The sequence below is a fragment of the Eleutherodactylus coqui genome, chromosome 12 (assembly GCF_035609145.1).
Source record: "Eleutherodactylus coqui strain aEleCoq1 chromosome 12, aEleCoq1.hap1, whole genome shotgun sequence".
NCBI lineage: Eukaryota > Metazoa > Chordata > Amphibia > Anura > Eleutherodactylidae > Eleutherodactylus > Eleutherodactylus coqui.
Window position 1 is genome coordinate 124,248,121 of NC_089848.1, and position 17,703 is coordinate 124,265,823.

Sequence of the window (17,703 nt, forward strand, 5' to 3'; positions counted from 1 at the left end):
AATAACTCTGCTACCCTCAAGTTCTGTGCCACATTAGCAGGGCCACAGCACAGTTATTAAACTTCTCATGTTCATTGAATATACGCAGTGCTGCCTTTTGGTGGAAAAAAACTGAAAATAATTCTATTTGTCCTGCCTCTGTCCGTCCTAAGGGTGGTGGACACGTGTCGGCTGCGTGTGCAACCTTTAAAAATCAGACGCACCCAGCTACGGTTTACTGCTGGCTTCGCCATTTGCTTTCCTTAATTGGGAAAAAAAATACCTGCTCTGCCAGAGTTAATAACTCTGCTACCCTCAAGTTCTGTGCCACATTAGCAGGGCCACAGCACAGTTATTAAACTTCTCATGTTCATTGAATATATGCAGTGCTGCCTTTTGGTGGAAAAAAACTGAAAATAATTCTATTTGTCCTGCCTCTGTCCGTCCTAAGGGCGGTGGACACGTGTCGGCTGCGTGTGCAACGTTTAAAAATCAGACGCACCCAGCTACGGTTTACTGCTGGCTTCGCCATTTGCTTTCCTTAATTGGGAAAAAAATACCTGCTCTGCCACAGTTAATAACTCTGCTACCCTCACGTTCTGTGACACATTAGCAGGGACACAGCACAGTTATTAAACTTAGATTATTCATTCACTAGAGGCAGTGGGGCCTTTCGTTTTCAAAAAAGGGAAAAAATTATATTTGGCCTGCAGTCTTGCGCCAATTTATTTCCTGCCTGTGAAATCAAATCACTGGTAATACAGCATGCTGAGGGGTAGGGGTAGGCCTAGAGGACGTGGACGCGGCCGAGGACGCGGAGGGCCAAGTCAGGGTGTGGGCACAGGCCGAGCTCCTGATCCAGGTGTGTCGCAGCCGACTGCTGCGCGATTAGGAGAGAGGCACGTTTCTGGCGTCTCCACATTCATCGCCCAATTAATGGGTCTACGCGGGAGACGGTTATTAGAAAATGAGCAGTGTGAGCAGGTCCTGTCCTGGATGGCAGAAAGTGCTTCGAGCAACCTATCGTCAACACGCAGTTCTGCGCCGTCCACTGCTGCAAATCCGAATCCTCTGTCTGCTGCTCCTCCTTCCTCCCAGCCTCCTCACTCCACTACAATGACACCTGCTCAGGAGCGGGAACACTCCCAGGAACTGTTCTCGGGCCCCTGCTTAGATTGGGCAGGAGTGGTTCCTCTCCCACCAGAGGAGTTTATCGTCACTGATGCCCAACCATTCGAAAGTTCCCAGGGTCCGGGGGAAGAGGCTGGGGACTTCCGCCAACTGTCTCAACAACTTTCTGTGGGTGAGGAGGACGATGACGATCAGACACAGTTGTCTTGCAGTGAGGTAGTAGTAAGGGCAGTAAGTCCGAGGGAGCAGCGCACAGAGGATTCGGAGGAAGAGCAGCAGGACGATGAGGTGACTGACCCCACCTGGTGTGCAACGCTTACTCAGGAGGACAGGTCTTCAGAGGGGGAGTCAAGGGCATCAGCAGGGCAGGTTGCAAGAGGCAGTGCGGTGGCCAGGGGTAGAGGCAGGGCCAGACCAAATAATCCACCAACTGTTTCCCAAAGCGCCCCCTCGCGCCATGCCACCCTGCAGAGGCCGAGGTGCTCTAAGGTCTGGCAGTTTTTCACAGAGACGCCTGACGACCGACGAACAGTGGTGTGCAACCTTTGTCGCGCAAAGCTCAGCCGGGGAGCCAACACCAACAGCCTCACCACCACCACCATGCGCAGACATATGATGGCCAAGCACCCCACAAGGTGGGACGAAGGCCGTTCAGCGCCTCCGGTTTGCACCCCTCTTTCCCCCCCTGGTCCCCAACCTGCCACTGAGATGCAACCCCCCTCTCAGGACACAGGCACTACCGCCTCATGGTCTGCACCCACACCCTCATCTCCGCTGTCCTCGGCCCCATTCAGCAGTGTAGTTCAGCGCACCGTCCAGCCGTCGCTTGCGCAACTGTTGGAGCGCAAGCGCAAGTACGCCGCCACGCACCCGCACGCTCAAATGTTAACCGTCCGCATAGCAAAATTCATCAGCCTTGAGATGCTGCCGTATAGGGTTGTGGAAACTGAGTCCTTCAAAAGTATCATGGAGGCGGCGGCCCCGCGCTACTCGGTTCCCAGTCGCCACTACTTTTCCAGATGTGCCGTTCCAGCCCTGCACGACCACGTCTCCCGCAACATTGTACGCGCCCTCACCAACGCGGTTACTGCCACGGTCCACTTAACAACGGACACGTGGACAAGCACAGGCGGGCAGGGCCACTACATCTCCCTGACGGCACATTGGGTGAATTTAGTGGAGGCTGGGACAGAGTCAGAGCCTGGGACCGCTCACGTCCTACCCACCCCCAGAATTGCGGGCCCCAGCTCGGTGGTGGTATCTGCGGAGGTGTATGCTTCCTCCACTAAAGCACCCTCCTCCTCCTCCTCTGTCTCGCAATCAAGATGTGTTAGCAGCAGCATGTCGCCAGCAGTCGGTGTCGCGCGGTGTGGCAGCACAGCGGTGGGCGTGCGTCAGCAGGCCGTGTTGAAACTACTCAGCTTAGGCGATAAGAGGCACACGGCCCACGAACTGCTGCAGGGTCTGACACAGCAGACCGACCGCTGGCTTGCGCCGCTGAGCCTCCAACCGGGCATGGTCGTGTGTGACAACGGCCGTAACCTGGTGGCGGCTCTGCAGCTCGGCAGCCTCACGCACGTGCCATGCCTGGCCCACGTCTTTAATTTGGTGGTTCAGCGCTTTCTGAAAAGCTACCCACGCTTGTCAGACCTGCTCGTAAAGGCGCGACGGCTCTGCGCACATTTCCGCAAGTCCCACACGGACGCTGCCACCCTGCGCACCCTGCAACATCACTTTAAGCTGCCAGTGCACCGACTGCTGTGCGACGTGCCCACACGGTGGAACTCTACGCTCCACATGTTGGCCAGGCTCTATGAACAGCGTAGAGCTATAGTCGAATACCAACTCCAACATGGGCGGCGCAGTGGGAGTCAGCCTCCTCAATTCCTTTCAGAAGAGTGGGCCTGGTTGGCAGACATCTGCCACGTCCTTGGTAATTTTGAGGAGTCTACCCAGGTGGTGAGCGGCGATGCTACAATCATTAGCGTCACCATTCCTCTGCTATGCATCTTGAGAAATTCCCTGCAAACCATAAAGGCAGCTGCTTTGCGCTCGGAAACGGGGGCGGTGGAAGACAGTATGCCGCTGGATAGTCAGGGCACCCTCCTGTCTATTTCTCAGCGCGTACAGGAGGAGGAGGAGGAGCATGAGGAGGATGAGGAGGAGGGGGAAGAGACAGCTTGGCCCGCTGCTGACGGTACATCGGCTGATTGCCTGTCATCCTTTCAGCGTGTATGGCCTGAGGAGGAGGAGGAGGAGGATCCTGAAAGTGATCTTCCTAGTGAAGACAGCCATGTGTTGCGTACTGGTACCCTGGCACACATGGCTGACTTCATGTTAGGATGCCTTTCTCGTGACCCTCGCGTTGCACGCATTCTGGCCACAACGGATTACTGGGTGTACACACTGCTCGACCCACGCTATAAGGAGAACCTGCCCACTCTCATTCCCGAAGAGGAAAGGGGTTCGAGAGTGTTGCTATACCACAGGACCCTTGCGGACAAGCTGATGGTAAAATTCCCAGCCGACAGCGCTAGTGGCAGAAGGCGCAGTACCGAGAGCAAGGTAGCAGGGGAGGTGCGGAGATCGAGCAGCATGTACATCCCAGGCAGTGCAACAGTATTTAAGGGCCTGGCCAGCTTTATGGCTCCCCACCAAGACTGTGTCACCGCTCCCCAGTCAAGGCTGAGTCGGCGGGAGCACTGTAAAAGGATGGTGAGGGAGTACGTAGCCGATCGCACGACCATCCTCGGTGACGCCTCTGCCCCCTACAACTACTGGGTGTCGAAGCTGGACACGTGGCCTGAACTAGCGCTGTATGCCCTGGAGGTACTTGCTTGTCCTGCGGCTAGCGTCTTGTCGGAGAGGGTGTTTAGTGCGGCTGGGGGAATCATCACAGATAAGCGTACCCGCTTGTCAACCGACAGTGCCGACAGGCTAACACTCATCAAGATGAACAAAGGCTGGATTTCCCCAGACTTCTTTTCTCCACCAGCGGACAGCAGCTATACGTAAGCAATACGTAGGCTGCACCCGCGGATGGAAGCTACGTTCTCTCTCACCATCCAAAACGGGGACATTTCTGCTTCATCAATCTGTGTCTAATATTCCTCCTCCTCCTCCTGCTCCTCCTGCTCCTCCTCCTGAAACCTCACGTAATCACGCTGAACGGGCAATTTTTCTTAGGGCCACACGGCTCACTCAAATAATTTTTCTGAACAATTTTTATAAGTTTCAATGCGCTTAAACTTGGAACTTTAACTTGAACCAATTTTTCGTTACACTGGGCTGCCTCCAGGCCTAGTTACCACTTAAGCCACATTAACCAAAGCGATTCACCTGCCATCTTGGTTGTGCTTGGCCAATTTTTACTGAGGTACATTAGTACTGTTGGTACACCAATTTTTTGGGGCCCTCACCTACAGTGTAATCATAGCAATTTGTATGTTCTTCGCCTGCACTCATGGTACAGAAAGGTGTGTGGGGTTGGCCTACACTTTAGCTATATAAATGTAACTTGGGCCTTGGCCTTACTAAGGCTACTGAAATGGAACTAAGACTGCGCTCCCACTATACTGCTGCTTCAGAATTGTTACTGGGGCCTGTCTTGAGTGCTACTATTGCTGACATGGAACGAAGACTGCGCTCCCGCTATACTGCTGCTTCGGAATTGTTACTGGGGCCTGTCTTGAGTGCTACTATTGCTGACATGGAACGAAGACTGCGCTCCCGCTATACTGCTGCTTCGGAATTGTTACTGGGGCCTGTCTTGAGTGCTACTATTGCTGACATGGAACGAAGACTGTGCTCCTCCTATAATGCTGCTACTGATATGTTAGTGGGGCCTGTCCTAATGCTACGGCTGAAATGTTACGAATTCTGGGCTCTGCCTATACCGCTGCTAATGGTATGTCTCTGGGGTGTGGAAACAGAGGCTTCCCAAAGACATGATGGCGGCGAGGCCATTTCCCACCAACGCGGTTACTGTTAAGGTGCATATAACCACGGACACGTGGAGAGGGCACGTAGTGCCTCAAAAACATCCCCCTCCTCCTCCAACAGGGAAAACATTCTTGGCAAATGCCTTTGCATTGGTTCGTCTGGTGGCAGTCCAAGAATTTCACCTTTACCGACACAACAAGAGAGCCCCCACACCATCCCCCCGCCACGGCCCACTTAATCCTGGCCGCATTCCGAAAACCAACAAAATACAACCGTGCTACTAGGTCCGCAGTCACCACCACATTACCACCAACGCGGTTACTGTTAAGGTGCATATAACCACGGACACATGGAGAGGACATGTAGTGCCTCAAAAACATCCCCCTCCTCCTCCAACAGGGAAAACATTCTTGGCAAATGCCTTTGCATTGGTTCGTCTGGTGGCAGTCCAAGAATTTCACCTTTACCGACACAACAAGAGAGCCCCCACACCATCCCCCCGCCACGGCCCACTTAATCCTGGCCGCATTCCGAAAACCAACAAAATACAACCGTGCTACTAGGTCCGCAGTCACCACCACATTACCACCAACGCGGTTACTGTTAAGGTACATATTACCAGTCTGACTGGGGCATGCAGACACCTTGACAGAATGAATAGTGTGTGGCACATAGGTTCCCCATTGCTATGCCCACGTGTGCAGCTCCTGATGGCGGTGGCACAGGATTATATTTCTCATTGCTTCTGTACAGGATTGTGGGCTATCGCCCCGCCCCTTTTAAAGAGGGTCGCTGCCTAGCCGTGTCAACCCTCTGCAGTGTGTGCCTGCGGTTCCTCCTCATGGCAGATGCACTTCTAAATAGACATGAGTGTTGCGTGGCATGAGGGCAGCTGAAGGCTGCGCAGGGACACTTTGGTGTGCGCTGTGGGGGGGAGGGGGGGCGGTTGGGCAGCATGTAACCCAGGAGAAGTGGCAGCGGAGTAATGCCTTCCCTGTCTTTCAATTGGCCAGAAAAGCGCGCTAACGTCTCAGGGAAGGAAGTGAATGTAACCCGAACACCGCGTGGTGTTCGTTACGAATAACAAACATCCCGAACACCCTAATATTCGCACGAATATCAAGCTCGGACGAACACGTTCGCTCATCTCTAGTAAACATTAGTGTGAGAAACATGAGCGTAAACATGAGTGGTGTCCCTAGCCTACCATCCGGGCTACGGACACCAGCTTTGTTATTTTATCTTGTATCCATCCTTCTCTTCTGTCAATTTTGACACTCTGGGAAAAGAAACTCGGGCGGGTATCGTTAGACAAGCTCCTACATGTAATGAGCTAGGAATCACTAGTTCACTTATGTGATTGTTGGAGGAGAGGCAGACTTTAATCGGGGGTATACTACGGAGGAGCAGGGGACTTGTACTTATCTCTTTTTTGGAGATACGTGTCCTGAATAGGCACAAGTACAAATACCCCTGAGACATCGGCACAGCGTTCCATTATGCACATTGCATGGGACGAGCCGGCTGTCTAATCTCTAGACGGAGACTGATTACTCAGTACCACTCTACTCATCTCACAGGATATCATTGTATCCCTATATCTTATCCCTGTGAGTGTTAGAGGACTGAGCATATCCGTATAAGTTCCCGTCTCAAAACCCCATGATAGATATCTACACTTAATGTCACTCTGTGTCATTGGGACACGTTACTTCTGGCAATTCTCACACTCATGTTTACGCTAATGTGAGAAATCTGGGGATTGAGAATCTCACTCTAGGTGATATCTGACCCTTGATAAATCTGCTGAGATAACTGGTCCTCCAAAGATTAGGACACTCGTTTCTTTACCAATCGGTCCATTGAGACCCCATAATACCGTCTATATTGTTCAATCCCAATTCATAATGCTCCTGATGATCCACGCAAATTAAAGTGGTGAAACGCGTCGAGCAGCAAATCAACGAGATATAGCATATAAAAAGGGAATTTGAATCTTTTGGGTTGAGTATCCCTAAAACGACCCTTACCAATTGAGGGGAGGTTTATATATTTTTTTTTTGGGAGGCTTTCTCATGGAGGTTTTCATGACACATCTTTAGAAACCTCGTGAGATGCCCCTTATGGCAAAGACCAATCCCGACTCTTTATTTATAGGAATCGGTTGTGTACTTCCAATCCTCCTCAGTAAGAAATGTGAAGAAACGTGTATATGAGTCACTAAAATTGAATCTACTTATGGTGTGTGGGATATATAATATCAAGAAATAGCAACCGGGAATAATCAAATCCTATATTTCCGGAGTGCTAACACACAATCAAGTTCCTGCTTCATGCCCAACCGGCAATAAGCAGGACAAGAAACCTTGTGGTCGTTGGTGACCAGACATTATACAACACCCACACACACAATTGTGTGATTGGACACTTACCTTTAGTGACGGTGTGGTTGGATGATTCACACCACGCCCTTTACATATCTTTTTTTGTTTTGTTTTATGTGTTGTGCCCCTACGTGTGTATTTTAAAATTTTCTAAATAAAAATTGAATCTTTTATTCTAAGTCACCACTGTGAAAGGAGAATGACTGATGAAAACATATAGTTGAAATAACAGAAACATGGCTTGATGATTAGTGCGATTGGGCAGTGAATTTACAGGGTTACAATCTCTTCAGAAGAGACCGTGGTGAACAGAAAGGGGGAGGGGTATGCCTGTACGTTAAAACATACTTAATGCCAAGGCTACGGGAGGATATAGGGGCAGGAGATGAACACGTGGAATCTCTGTGGGTAGAAATACAGGGAGAAAAAAATAATAAAATACTGATAGTGGTTTTCTATAGACCACCAAAAGCAACAGAAGAAACTGAAATCTTATTATTAAGGGAAATAGCAGAGGTGTCAAACCGCAACAAATTAATGATTATGGGGGACTTTAATTATCCGAATATAACATGGGAAAACTAAACCTGTAAATCTCACAAGGGTGTTAAGTTCTTGAGAACAATTTAGGATAACTACCTTACCCAATTTATGCAGGAGCCAACTAGAGGGAAGGCCAAATAATGGGGGTACAGGTTGAGGGGCACTTGGGAAATAGTGACCACAATATAATAAATTTCCAGCTGTCATTCAATAAGAAACCTTATCAGGGAGCGACAAAAAAACTAAACTTTAGAAAGCGAAATTCGATCAGCTTAGAACTACTATCGGTAACATTAATTGGGACAATATCTTCAAAAATAACAGTACAGATGACAAATGGGAAAAGTTTAAAAACATCCTAATCACCTCATGTGAGCAGTTCATACCATTAAAAAAAAGAAAGAACCACAAGTAGAAGGAAACCAATGTGGCTCGACAAGACTATTGGGGGGCAACAAATGAAAAAAACAAAATGTTTAAACTACTAAAACAAGAAGGCGGTGAAGAAGCGCTAAAACCATACAGGGAAAAAAACTAAATATGTAAAGGAAAGATCAAGAGTGCTAAGGAGGAGGCAGAAAGACTGATCGCCAAAGAGAGCAAAAATAACTGTAAACTATTCTTCAATTATATTAACAGCAAAAGGATTTGCACTGAGAGCACTGGCCCTTTAACGAATAATGCAGGAGAAATCATAGAAGACGATGGGAGGAAGGCAAATCTATTAAATGGCTTCTTTTCAAGTGTGTTCACGAATGAAAATGAAATGTCACATGAGATGCAGGGGAATAAAACAACCCCCCCTGCTAAATATAGCATACCTAACACAGGAGGAAGTGCATAGCTGGTTAAAGAGGATTAAAATCGATAAATCACCGGGTCCAGATGGAGTACACCCAAGGGTTCTAAGGGAAATAAGTGGTGTGATAGCTAGACCACTATTTCTTATATTTATGGACACTATCAAGACCAAGGTTGTACCATTGGATTGGCCCATTGCCAACGTGGTTCCAATCTACAAAAAGGGGTCCAAAAGAGAGCCTGGTAACTACAGGCCGATAAGTCTCACTTCAATAACTGGAAAAATATTCGAGGGGTTTCTGAGAGATGCCATCCTAGAATACCTCAAGTAGAAAAACGGAATAACTCCTCACCAGCATGGGTTCATAAGGGGTCGATCATATCAGACTAATTTGATCAGCTTCTACAATAAAGTAAGCTCTAGGCTGGACCTGGGAGAGTCTATTGATCTTGTATATCTGAATTTCTCTAAAGCATTTGACACCGTGCCGCATAATAGGCTGATATATAAAATGAGACAGATTGGATCGGATTGGGTGAAACCGTGTGTATCTGGGTAAAGAACTGTCTTAAAGATAGAAAGCAGAGGATGGTAATAAATGGTTCGTACTCTGATTGGGCCACCGCCGCTAGTGGGGTGCCACAGGGCTCAGTTGTAGGCCCAATTCTGTTCAATATATTTTTCAACGACGACCTGATAGAGGGACTGCACAGTAAAATATCAATATTTGCAGATGATACAAAACTATATAAGACAATACAATGTTCGGCTACAAATAGACCTAGATAAGCTGGGGGCCTGGGCAGAAAAATGGCAAATGAAGTTCAATGTGGATAAATGTAAGGCTATGCACATGGGCAGAAGAAATGGATATCACCAATATACACTAAATGGGATGCTGCTAGGGAAACGTGAGATGGAAAAAGCTGCTGCAAAAGCTAATAAAGTCTTGGGGTATATTAAAACTGGTATAGGGGCGAAGGATGAGAACATTATTCTTTCACTATATAAGGCTGGATGGAATACTGTGTAGAGTTGTGGACATCGGTGCTCAGGAAGGATGTTGCAGTGCTTGAGGGAGTTCAAAGAAGGGCAACTAAACTAATGGGAGGACTAGAATATCCAGAGAGGCTATTAAAATTAGGATTATTCACCCTGGAAAAAAGACGGCTAAGGGGCAATCAAATAACTATGTGTAAATACATGAGGGGACAATACAAGGATCTCTCCCATGATCTGTTTATACTCAGGACTGCGTCGGTAACAAGAGGGCATCTGCTACATCTAGAAGAAAGCAGGTTTCATCACCAACACAGGAGGGTTTTTTTTTTTACTGTAATAGTAGTGAGACTGTGGAACTCTCTGCCTGAGGACGTGGTGATGGCAAAATCCATAGAGGAGTTTAAGAGGGGACTGAATGCCTCTCTAGAGTGATACGATATTAGAAGATATAGGCATTAGGTGATTAGTGGGTTTGTAGTTCCGGGTCTTACAGTCAGGTAGGAATTATCAAGGTTGATCCAGTGATTATACTGATTGCCATTATGGAGTCGGGAAGGAATTTTCCCCCAAATGGGCTAATTGGCTTCTGCCTCTTGGGGGTTTTGCCTTCCTTTGGATCAACTAGAGGGTGGAAATAGGCTGAACTAGATGGACATTGTCTTCATTCAGCCCAACATACTATGTTACTACGTTACTATGAAGATCCCCAGTCAATGAGTAATTAAAAACCAACCAACGGTCACCAAGCCATGCTGCCACCATTTTTCGGGTAGCTCTGCTCTGGTGTTTTTGTGATAACATAGGGATACCAAGACTTTTATTAGACCATTACCTGATCTCCTCAACAGTGAAGGTATGGACACAAAAGGCTAGAGATGGATGCTGTAGGCGCAGGAGTAACCCTAACACCATTTGATGTATATTTAATTTCTGTTTGTATCACTGTAAGCATGTCTGCTATAATAAATTGAATGGGCAGGTCTCTGACATCCTACATCTACCCACACTGGAAATGTAAATAAAGGGACAGTGCTCCTATAGTCATAGAATGCACTTTGATCATGAATACATTCTCTCCCCTGATTTCAGACAAAATCATTGCTAGATGACAAGAGCTTAGTAAGACCACTTCTTTTCTTTGGAACTATTTTAGTGAGGCAAGGATAGTCCAGGGGACCACAAAATTCTAATTCACTGATTGGACTATCATCCGGTAGAAGCACCAAAAGGTTCGTTCCCATGTGGCAGCTGCAAAGCGTGCAAATACATGCAGAAGAGTACAACCTTCACTAGCCCTTCAACACAGAAAATATACCACATCAGAGAATTCATCAATTGTCGCACAAGTGGGGTCATTTATCTAGCCTCATGTCCTTGTCCTTTGGTATACATAGGAAAAACGAAGCAGCAATTACGTCGTCATGTGTTAGCCCATATTGGGAACATCAATAGGAAGGAGCAGACGAGTTTAGCAGTACATATGAAAGAGGTGCATGGTAGTAACCCTGACCTAGTGACTTTTCGAGGAATTGAATGCGTTAGGGACAATGGGAGGAGAGGTAACCTAGACAGGAGGCTTCTGCAGAAAGAATGCACGTGGATCTATAGATTAGACACGTGCGCACCGAAGGGCCTCAATGAGACTCTATCTTTTACTGCATTCATTTGAAATCTATACAGCACGAAATCTATCCTCCTGTGCATTACCCGCTGCCTCCGATGATATTTCCAGCTGTCCTAAGTCATTGGCAAAATTGACTTTACTCACCTCTTCCGTAATCTGCTACGTGCTGGACCTCCAACGGTCTCAGAATGCTACGTGTTGGATCTCCAACAATATGATAATGCTGTCATACACATACTCTTGTGTTATTATTAACAAGAGGAATTCATCCTCCCGTGTATATGACAGGTTTTCATGAAGCTATATCTGAGCACCCATTGCTATAATGAATAAGGTATACACCAGATAGGTGCTGTTATCAACATACATGGACCTCCATGATGCGTTATCCCTAAGGATATGTGCTGCTTTAATTTTCCTATTCGTATGACCATGATTCTAACAACTGATATGGAGTTAAAATAGATATTTAGGGGAGATATACCAGCTATCACTTATATGATATTGGATTAATATACTTACCTCTAGATGTGCATGTATTCCAACACGAATTAATGAATGTAATTAAGACACGGAGATTTAGGACCTCCTTTATCGCTGGAGTGTGGACTTCTATGCCTCCAGATACAACTTTGACCCCTCTATGCTCATTGTCACTAGTAGGGGATACCTTCGGTATCAAGAATATGCCCCAGTATCTGATAAATGTGCAAACAGATATCGAAACCTAGCCATTAAAGCCATTGTATAATCGCTATTTCATCTGGGACTATGTCCCTAAATATAGCGACAGCGCATGCGCTAGTTAATCGTAGACTAAGTCCGTAAATGTAGCGGCAGCGCAGGCGCCAATTCATTCAGGACTAAGTCCGTTAATATAGCAACTGCGCATGCGCGGCGAACAGAATAGTGGGAGGGAGTATCTCTGCGTACTACCCACTCCCATTGGCTAGCGCTAGGCGATATGTCGCGGTCGTGACGTTACACGGCGCGGCAGCGCCACGTCATCACGTCACGTTCCGTCAGCGCTGGAGACGTCCTATAGGGAGGTGGCGCTTACGTGGTGACGCGGCACGGCTATACGTCGTGACGTGGCAACGTAGCGCCACCGGGTTATGTGATAGGGAGACATCTAGATTGGTCACACGTAGTCCACGTGATGACGCGATGACTCCCCTACGTGATGACGCGGCGCAACTGGCGGAGGGGGGTGTGTTGTATATTGGAAGCCCTGATAGGGGCTGGAGACACTCCCACACAGCTAATGTGGGCGGAGCCTACAGTATTTAAGATGGAGCATTGGTTTCACTGACCATTGCTGCCTCTGTCTATGTAGCTGCTTGTGCTACAAACTGTGCCCTAATCATATGGGCTGCTGCATTGCATCTATAACTAGCCCTTAATCGCCACTATTAAACTAAGTGGAATATTGGGCATAGGATATTACATTGACTTAAATAAGTCTCATCTACCTTAAAAAGTTAGGTCACAAAGTACTTAAAGGCTTAGAGGACTATTACCAATACCTCAGCCTTATAGGACTTAGTTCAATCCTGATGAAGCAATGGGTATACCTACCTGTTGCGGAAACGCGTTGATTGATTGAGATTGATAATTGAGAGATTGAGATTGATGATTGAGATTGAAGACTTAGATTCATGAGCGAGAGTGATTGATTGAGACTGATTTGGTCGATGTTTAGTAAGCTCGACCTATCAATTGATCAGAAAGACAGAGCTACCAACATACTTCAATGTGTGCTTCTAATGCGGCAGTATCAGAGCGCTGAATACCACATTGATGCGGAATTTAGGGTTGGCGGAGTTAAGACTACATGTTGTCCTTCCCTATCCACTGTAAATAGTGGAGGTGACAACCACTCCTGCTTTACCCCATAACAGTGAAACCCGATATAGGCCACCCTGTTAAAGGGAAATATTGGACAGTCCCTTTCCCCCATATCATTATATTATACACTGTGTGTCCAAAAGTGGCATAATCACTCTAGTACCCACTTTTTGTAGATGGGATAGTACTTTATACCCACTACTTGGAATGTATATATCTGGGCACTAGGTGGCGTACATGCATACACCTTGCCTCTAAGGGGTCTGTGTGAATATACACTGTGAGTCCATAAGTGGTATAATTACTTTAGTACCCACGTCTCGTAGATGGGGCAGTATTTATACCTACTACTTGGAACATATGAATCAGGGCATTAGGTGACGTATACACCTTGCCTCAAGGGGTCTGTGGAGTTCCTCAGGCTCTATATAAAGAGCTATCCCTAATACTTGAGGGTGGTGTGATTATCATTTTAAATACTTTGTGTATTTGTTTGTCCACATTTTTTTATGAATTAAATATTAAACGTTAAGTTTTATGTATTAGTCAGACAGTTCTTCTCGGGGATAAACTGATTGGACTATCTAACTAAAATAAAACTTTTATTGAATAATTTAAAATCTAGTTGTCGAATGAACAAACATATTCCAGAATATATTGGTCTAATTTATTTGAATTAATAACTAGTGATTGAAAATGTCCGTAGGATGTATACTTTGAGCTGTTCTACTATCCAAATCTTGAACCAACACATACTTCTATTAGTCACTTTTTTCATCAGTGACTTATGTGACAAACCTTTAACACACTTCAAGCACTGATCATATTATTATCTTTTTGCCTATCTGTGATGTATGTGACAAACCCCTACTACATCTGACACATTGAGAGTATCAGTAATTTTTGGGTTATTCATAAAGATGAGCGAGCACCAAAATGCTCAGGTGCTCGTTGCTGGAGTCGAACTTTCGTAATGCTCGAGAGCTCGTTTTGAGTAGCGAACCCCATTGCAGTCAATGGGGGACTCGAGCATTTTTGTATGGGACCGATGCTCCGCATAGATGTGAAACACCAGAAAACATCAGAAAGTCATGGAAACACCACAAGCAAATAGGGAAGGGCAGGGACAGCATGCATGGCTGCATCTGAGGCTCCCAGGTCCCACTATTAAGCCAAAATGGGAGCAAGAGCTTGGTGGTCACCCCCCTAACAATTTATTTGGGACAAACCCTCATTAGCAAGGCACATGCGCTGGCACATCTTAGCTAAGCACTACACTACCTGCAACCAAGGACAAACCCTGCCTGCGGGTGACACTACTGCCTCTTCTCCTGGATTACATGCTGGCATTGCTGACCAACCCCCCCTCCCCACACACACACACACACACGCACGACCCTGCGTCCACAGCGCACACAAAATTTTCCCTGCGCAGCGTTCAGCTGGCCTCATGCCACACGCCTGCTTCATAGCCACACCACCCTCATGTCTATTTATAAGTGCGTACTGGATGAGGAGGAACCGGAAGCACACACTGCAGAGGGTTGGCAGGGCTAGGCAGTGACCCTCTTTGAAAGTGTGAGTGATAGCCCACAATGCTGTTGAGAATTGATGATAAATTGATGTACGATCATCATTCCAATCCCGTGCCGCCTCCGTCACAAAATTGTCAGGAGCCGCAAACGTGGGCATAAAGGGGACTCAGGTGCCAGCACTTCTACACATCTCCACAATGCAGCTATACTCTGTGTGGGAAGCACGTGAGTGGGCCCAGAGTCAGGCTTGGTCCCAGCCTCCACCTCTTGTGACCCAAGGTGCCACGAGTTACATAGCAATGGGAAATCCATGTGTCCCCACACAATTCATTCTGTGTAGGTGTCAGATAGCTCAACATCGCAATGGAAAGTCTTTGAGTTCCTTGGGCTCGCCTATGCTGTTGGTGCACAAAGATGGTATTACACAAGAAGAAATCAGAGCGCCCAAACATAGCAGAGTTTCACCCCACCAAGGACCTCAGCCCACATTTCTGCCCAATTCATTCTTTGTATGTGTCAGATAGCTGAACAATGCAATGGGGAAGCCTTTGTGCACCCACAGTATAGGCGAGCCCATGAAACTCAAAGACAGTATTAAACATGAAGAAAAGAGAGTGCCCAAACATGGCAGAGTTTCACCCCGCCCAGGACCTCGGCCCATACTTCTGCCCTAATCATTCAGTGTATTTTTGCCAGATAGGTAAAACACCGCAATGGGAAAGCCGTCTGCACCCTAGCCAAGTCAGTGTATTTCCACCAGACAGGTAAAACAACGCAATGGAAAGTCTTTGTGCACCCACAGCATAGGCGAGCCCATAAAACTCAAAGAGGATATTACACATAAAGAAATCAGAGCGCCCGGACATGGCAGTTTCACCCTGCCAAGGACCTCGGCCTCGGCTCATGCCCTCAGTAATCGTGGGCATAAAGCAGACTCGGATGCTACTACAGCTATGAACATCTCTTTAAAGCAGTTACGGTTGCTTTTATCGCTCCAAAGACTGGATGAACCACAAAGAAGTTCTACAGGCCATACCTGGCGCAGTTGATTCTCCCCCCCCCCCTCCCCAGCACCTTGGCCTCTGCCCACACCCTCAGTAATCGTAGGCCTCAAACGGACTTGGATGCTAGTGCAGCTGTGAATGTCTCATTAATGCAGTAACGCTCCTTTTGTTTGACCCAAACCACTATCTCAGATAACTGTGGTAACACGAGAGAAAATACATGTTGCCCAGCGCTGATCACCAGACCCCAAGCAGGAGGAGGAGGTGGCATAATAAGGCCAAGAAACAATGACCGAGGTAGGACCCGCAATACTCTGTATGGGAAGTATGTGAGCGGGCCCTGGGTCAGGCTCGGTCCCAGCCTCCACCTTGTGTGACCCAAGGTGCCGTGAGTTAAATAGCTATGGGAAATCCATGGGTCCCCACACACTTCATTCTGTGTATGTGTCAGGCAGCTGAACACTGCAATGGGAAACCTTTGTGCACCCACAGTATAGGCGGACCCAAGTAAGATTTCTGTAGCAAGAGTATAGGCGGACCCAAGTAAGATTTCTGTAGCAAGAGTATAGGCGGACCCCAGTAACATTTCTGTAGCAAGAGTATAGGCGGACCCCAGTAACATTTCTGTAGCAAGAGTATAGGCGGACCCCAGTAACATTTCTGCAGCAAGAGTATAGGCGGACCCCAGTAACATTTCTGTAGCAAGAGTATAGGTGGACCCCAGTAACATTTTTGTAGCAAGAGTATAGGCAGACCCCTGTAACATTTCTGTAGCAAGTGTGTAGGCGAACACCTGAAAGACATTTTGGTTACCAAGAGTGTAGGCGAAGGCCAGAAAAACTAGTTAGACAACAGTATAAGCAAGGGCCTGAAAAATTGGTGTACCAAGGGTACAAGTTTACCCCTGAAAACTTGCTGAACCGCGAGGGCAGGTGAAACACATAAACATTTTTTAAAGATACAGCTTGCTGTTGCTTAATTTGTAACAGAGCCTGGAGGCAGCCCTGTGAAAAAAATTGGTATAAATACTTTTGAAACTTTGAAAAATTGTAAAAAACTTTTAAACAGAGCCTTTTGGGCCCAGAAAAATTGGCAGTTCAGCGTGATAACATGCTGTTTTAGGAGGGGGAGGAGTAGGAGTAATAATATCAGAGAGTGATTGACAAAGCTAATTCCCCCTTTTTTTGTGGTGATAGAGGAAGCATTTTTCTCCTGTTGCAGTGAAAAGAATCATTAGGCTCTGCTACTTTCTGCCGGTGGAGAAGAGAAGTCTGGGGAAATCCAGCCTTTGCTCATCTTTATGAGTGTAAGCATGTTGGCACTGGCAGTTGACAGGCGGGTACGCTTATCCGTGATGATTTCCTCAGCTGCACTAAACACCCTCTGACAAGACTCTAGTGGCAGGGCAGGCCAGCAGCTCCAGGGCGTACAGTGCAAGTTCGTGCCACATGTCTAGCTTTGACACCCAATAGTTGTATGGAGCAGAGGCATCACGGAGGACAGTGGTACGATCGGCTACGTACTCCCTCACCATCTTTTTACAGTGCTCCCTCTGACTCAGCCTTGACTGGGGAGTGGTGACACAGTCTTGCTGGGGAGCCATAAAGCAAATGCCTTGGGGAGTGTTCCCCTGCATGCACTGGACATGCTGCCTGATCCCTGCACCTCCCCTGCTACTTGGCCCTCGGAACTGCGTCTTTTGCCACTAGCGCTGTCAGATGAGAACTTTAGCATCACTTTTTCCACCAGGGCCCTGTGGTATTGCATCACTCTCGTACCCCTTTCCTCTTCGGGAATGAGAGTGGAAAGGTTCTCCTTATACCATAGGTCTAGAAGGGTGTACACCCAGTAATCCGTGTTGGCCAGAATGTGTCTAACGCGAGGGTCACGGGAAAGGCAGCCTAATATG

General features: G+C 47.3%; 1 protein-coding gene across 1 annotated transcript in view; it reads left to right on the forward strand.

The window, feature by feature from the left end:
• Positions 1-17,703, forward strand: part of LOC136586588 (macrophage mannose receptor 1-like) — a 244,980-nt gene that overhangs the window by 71,979 nt on the left and 155,298 nt on the right. The window lies entirely within an intron of this gene.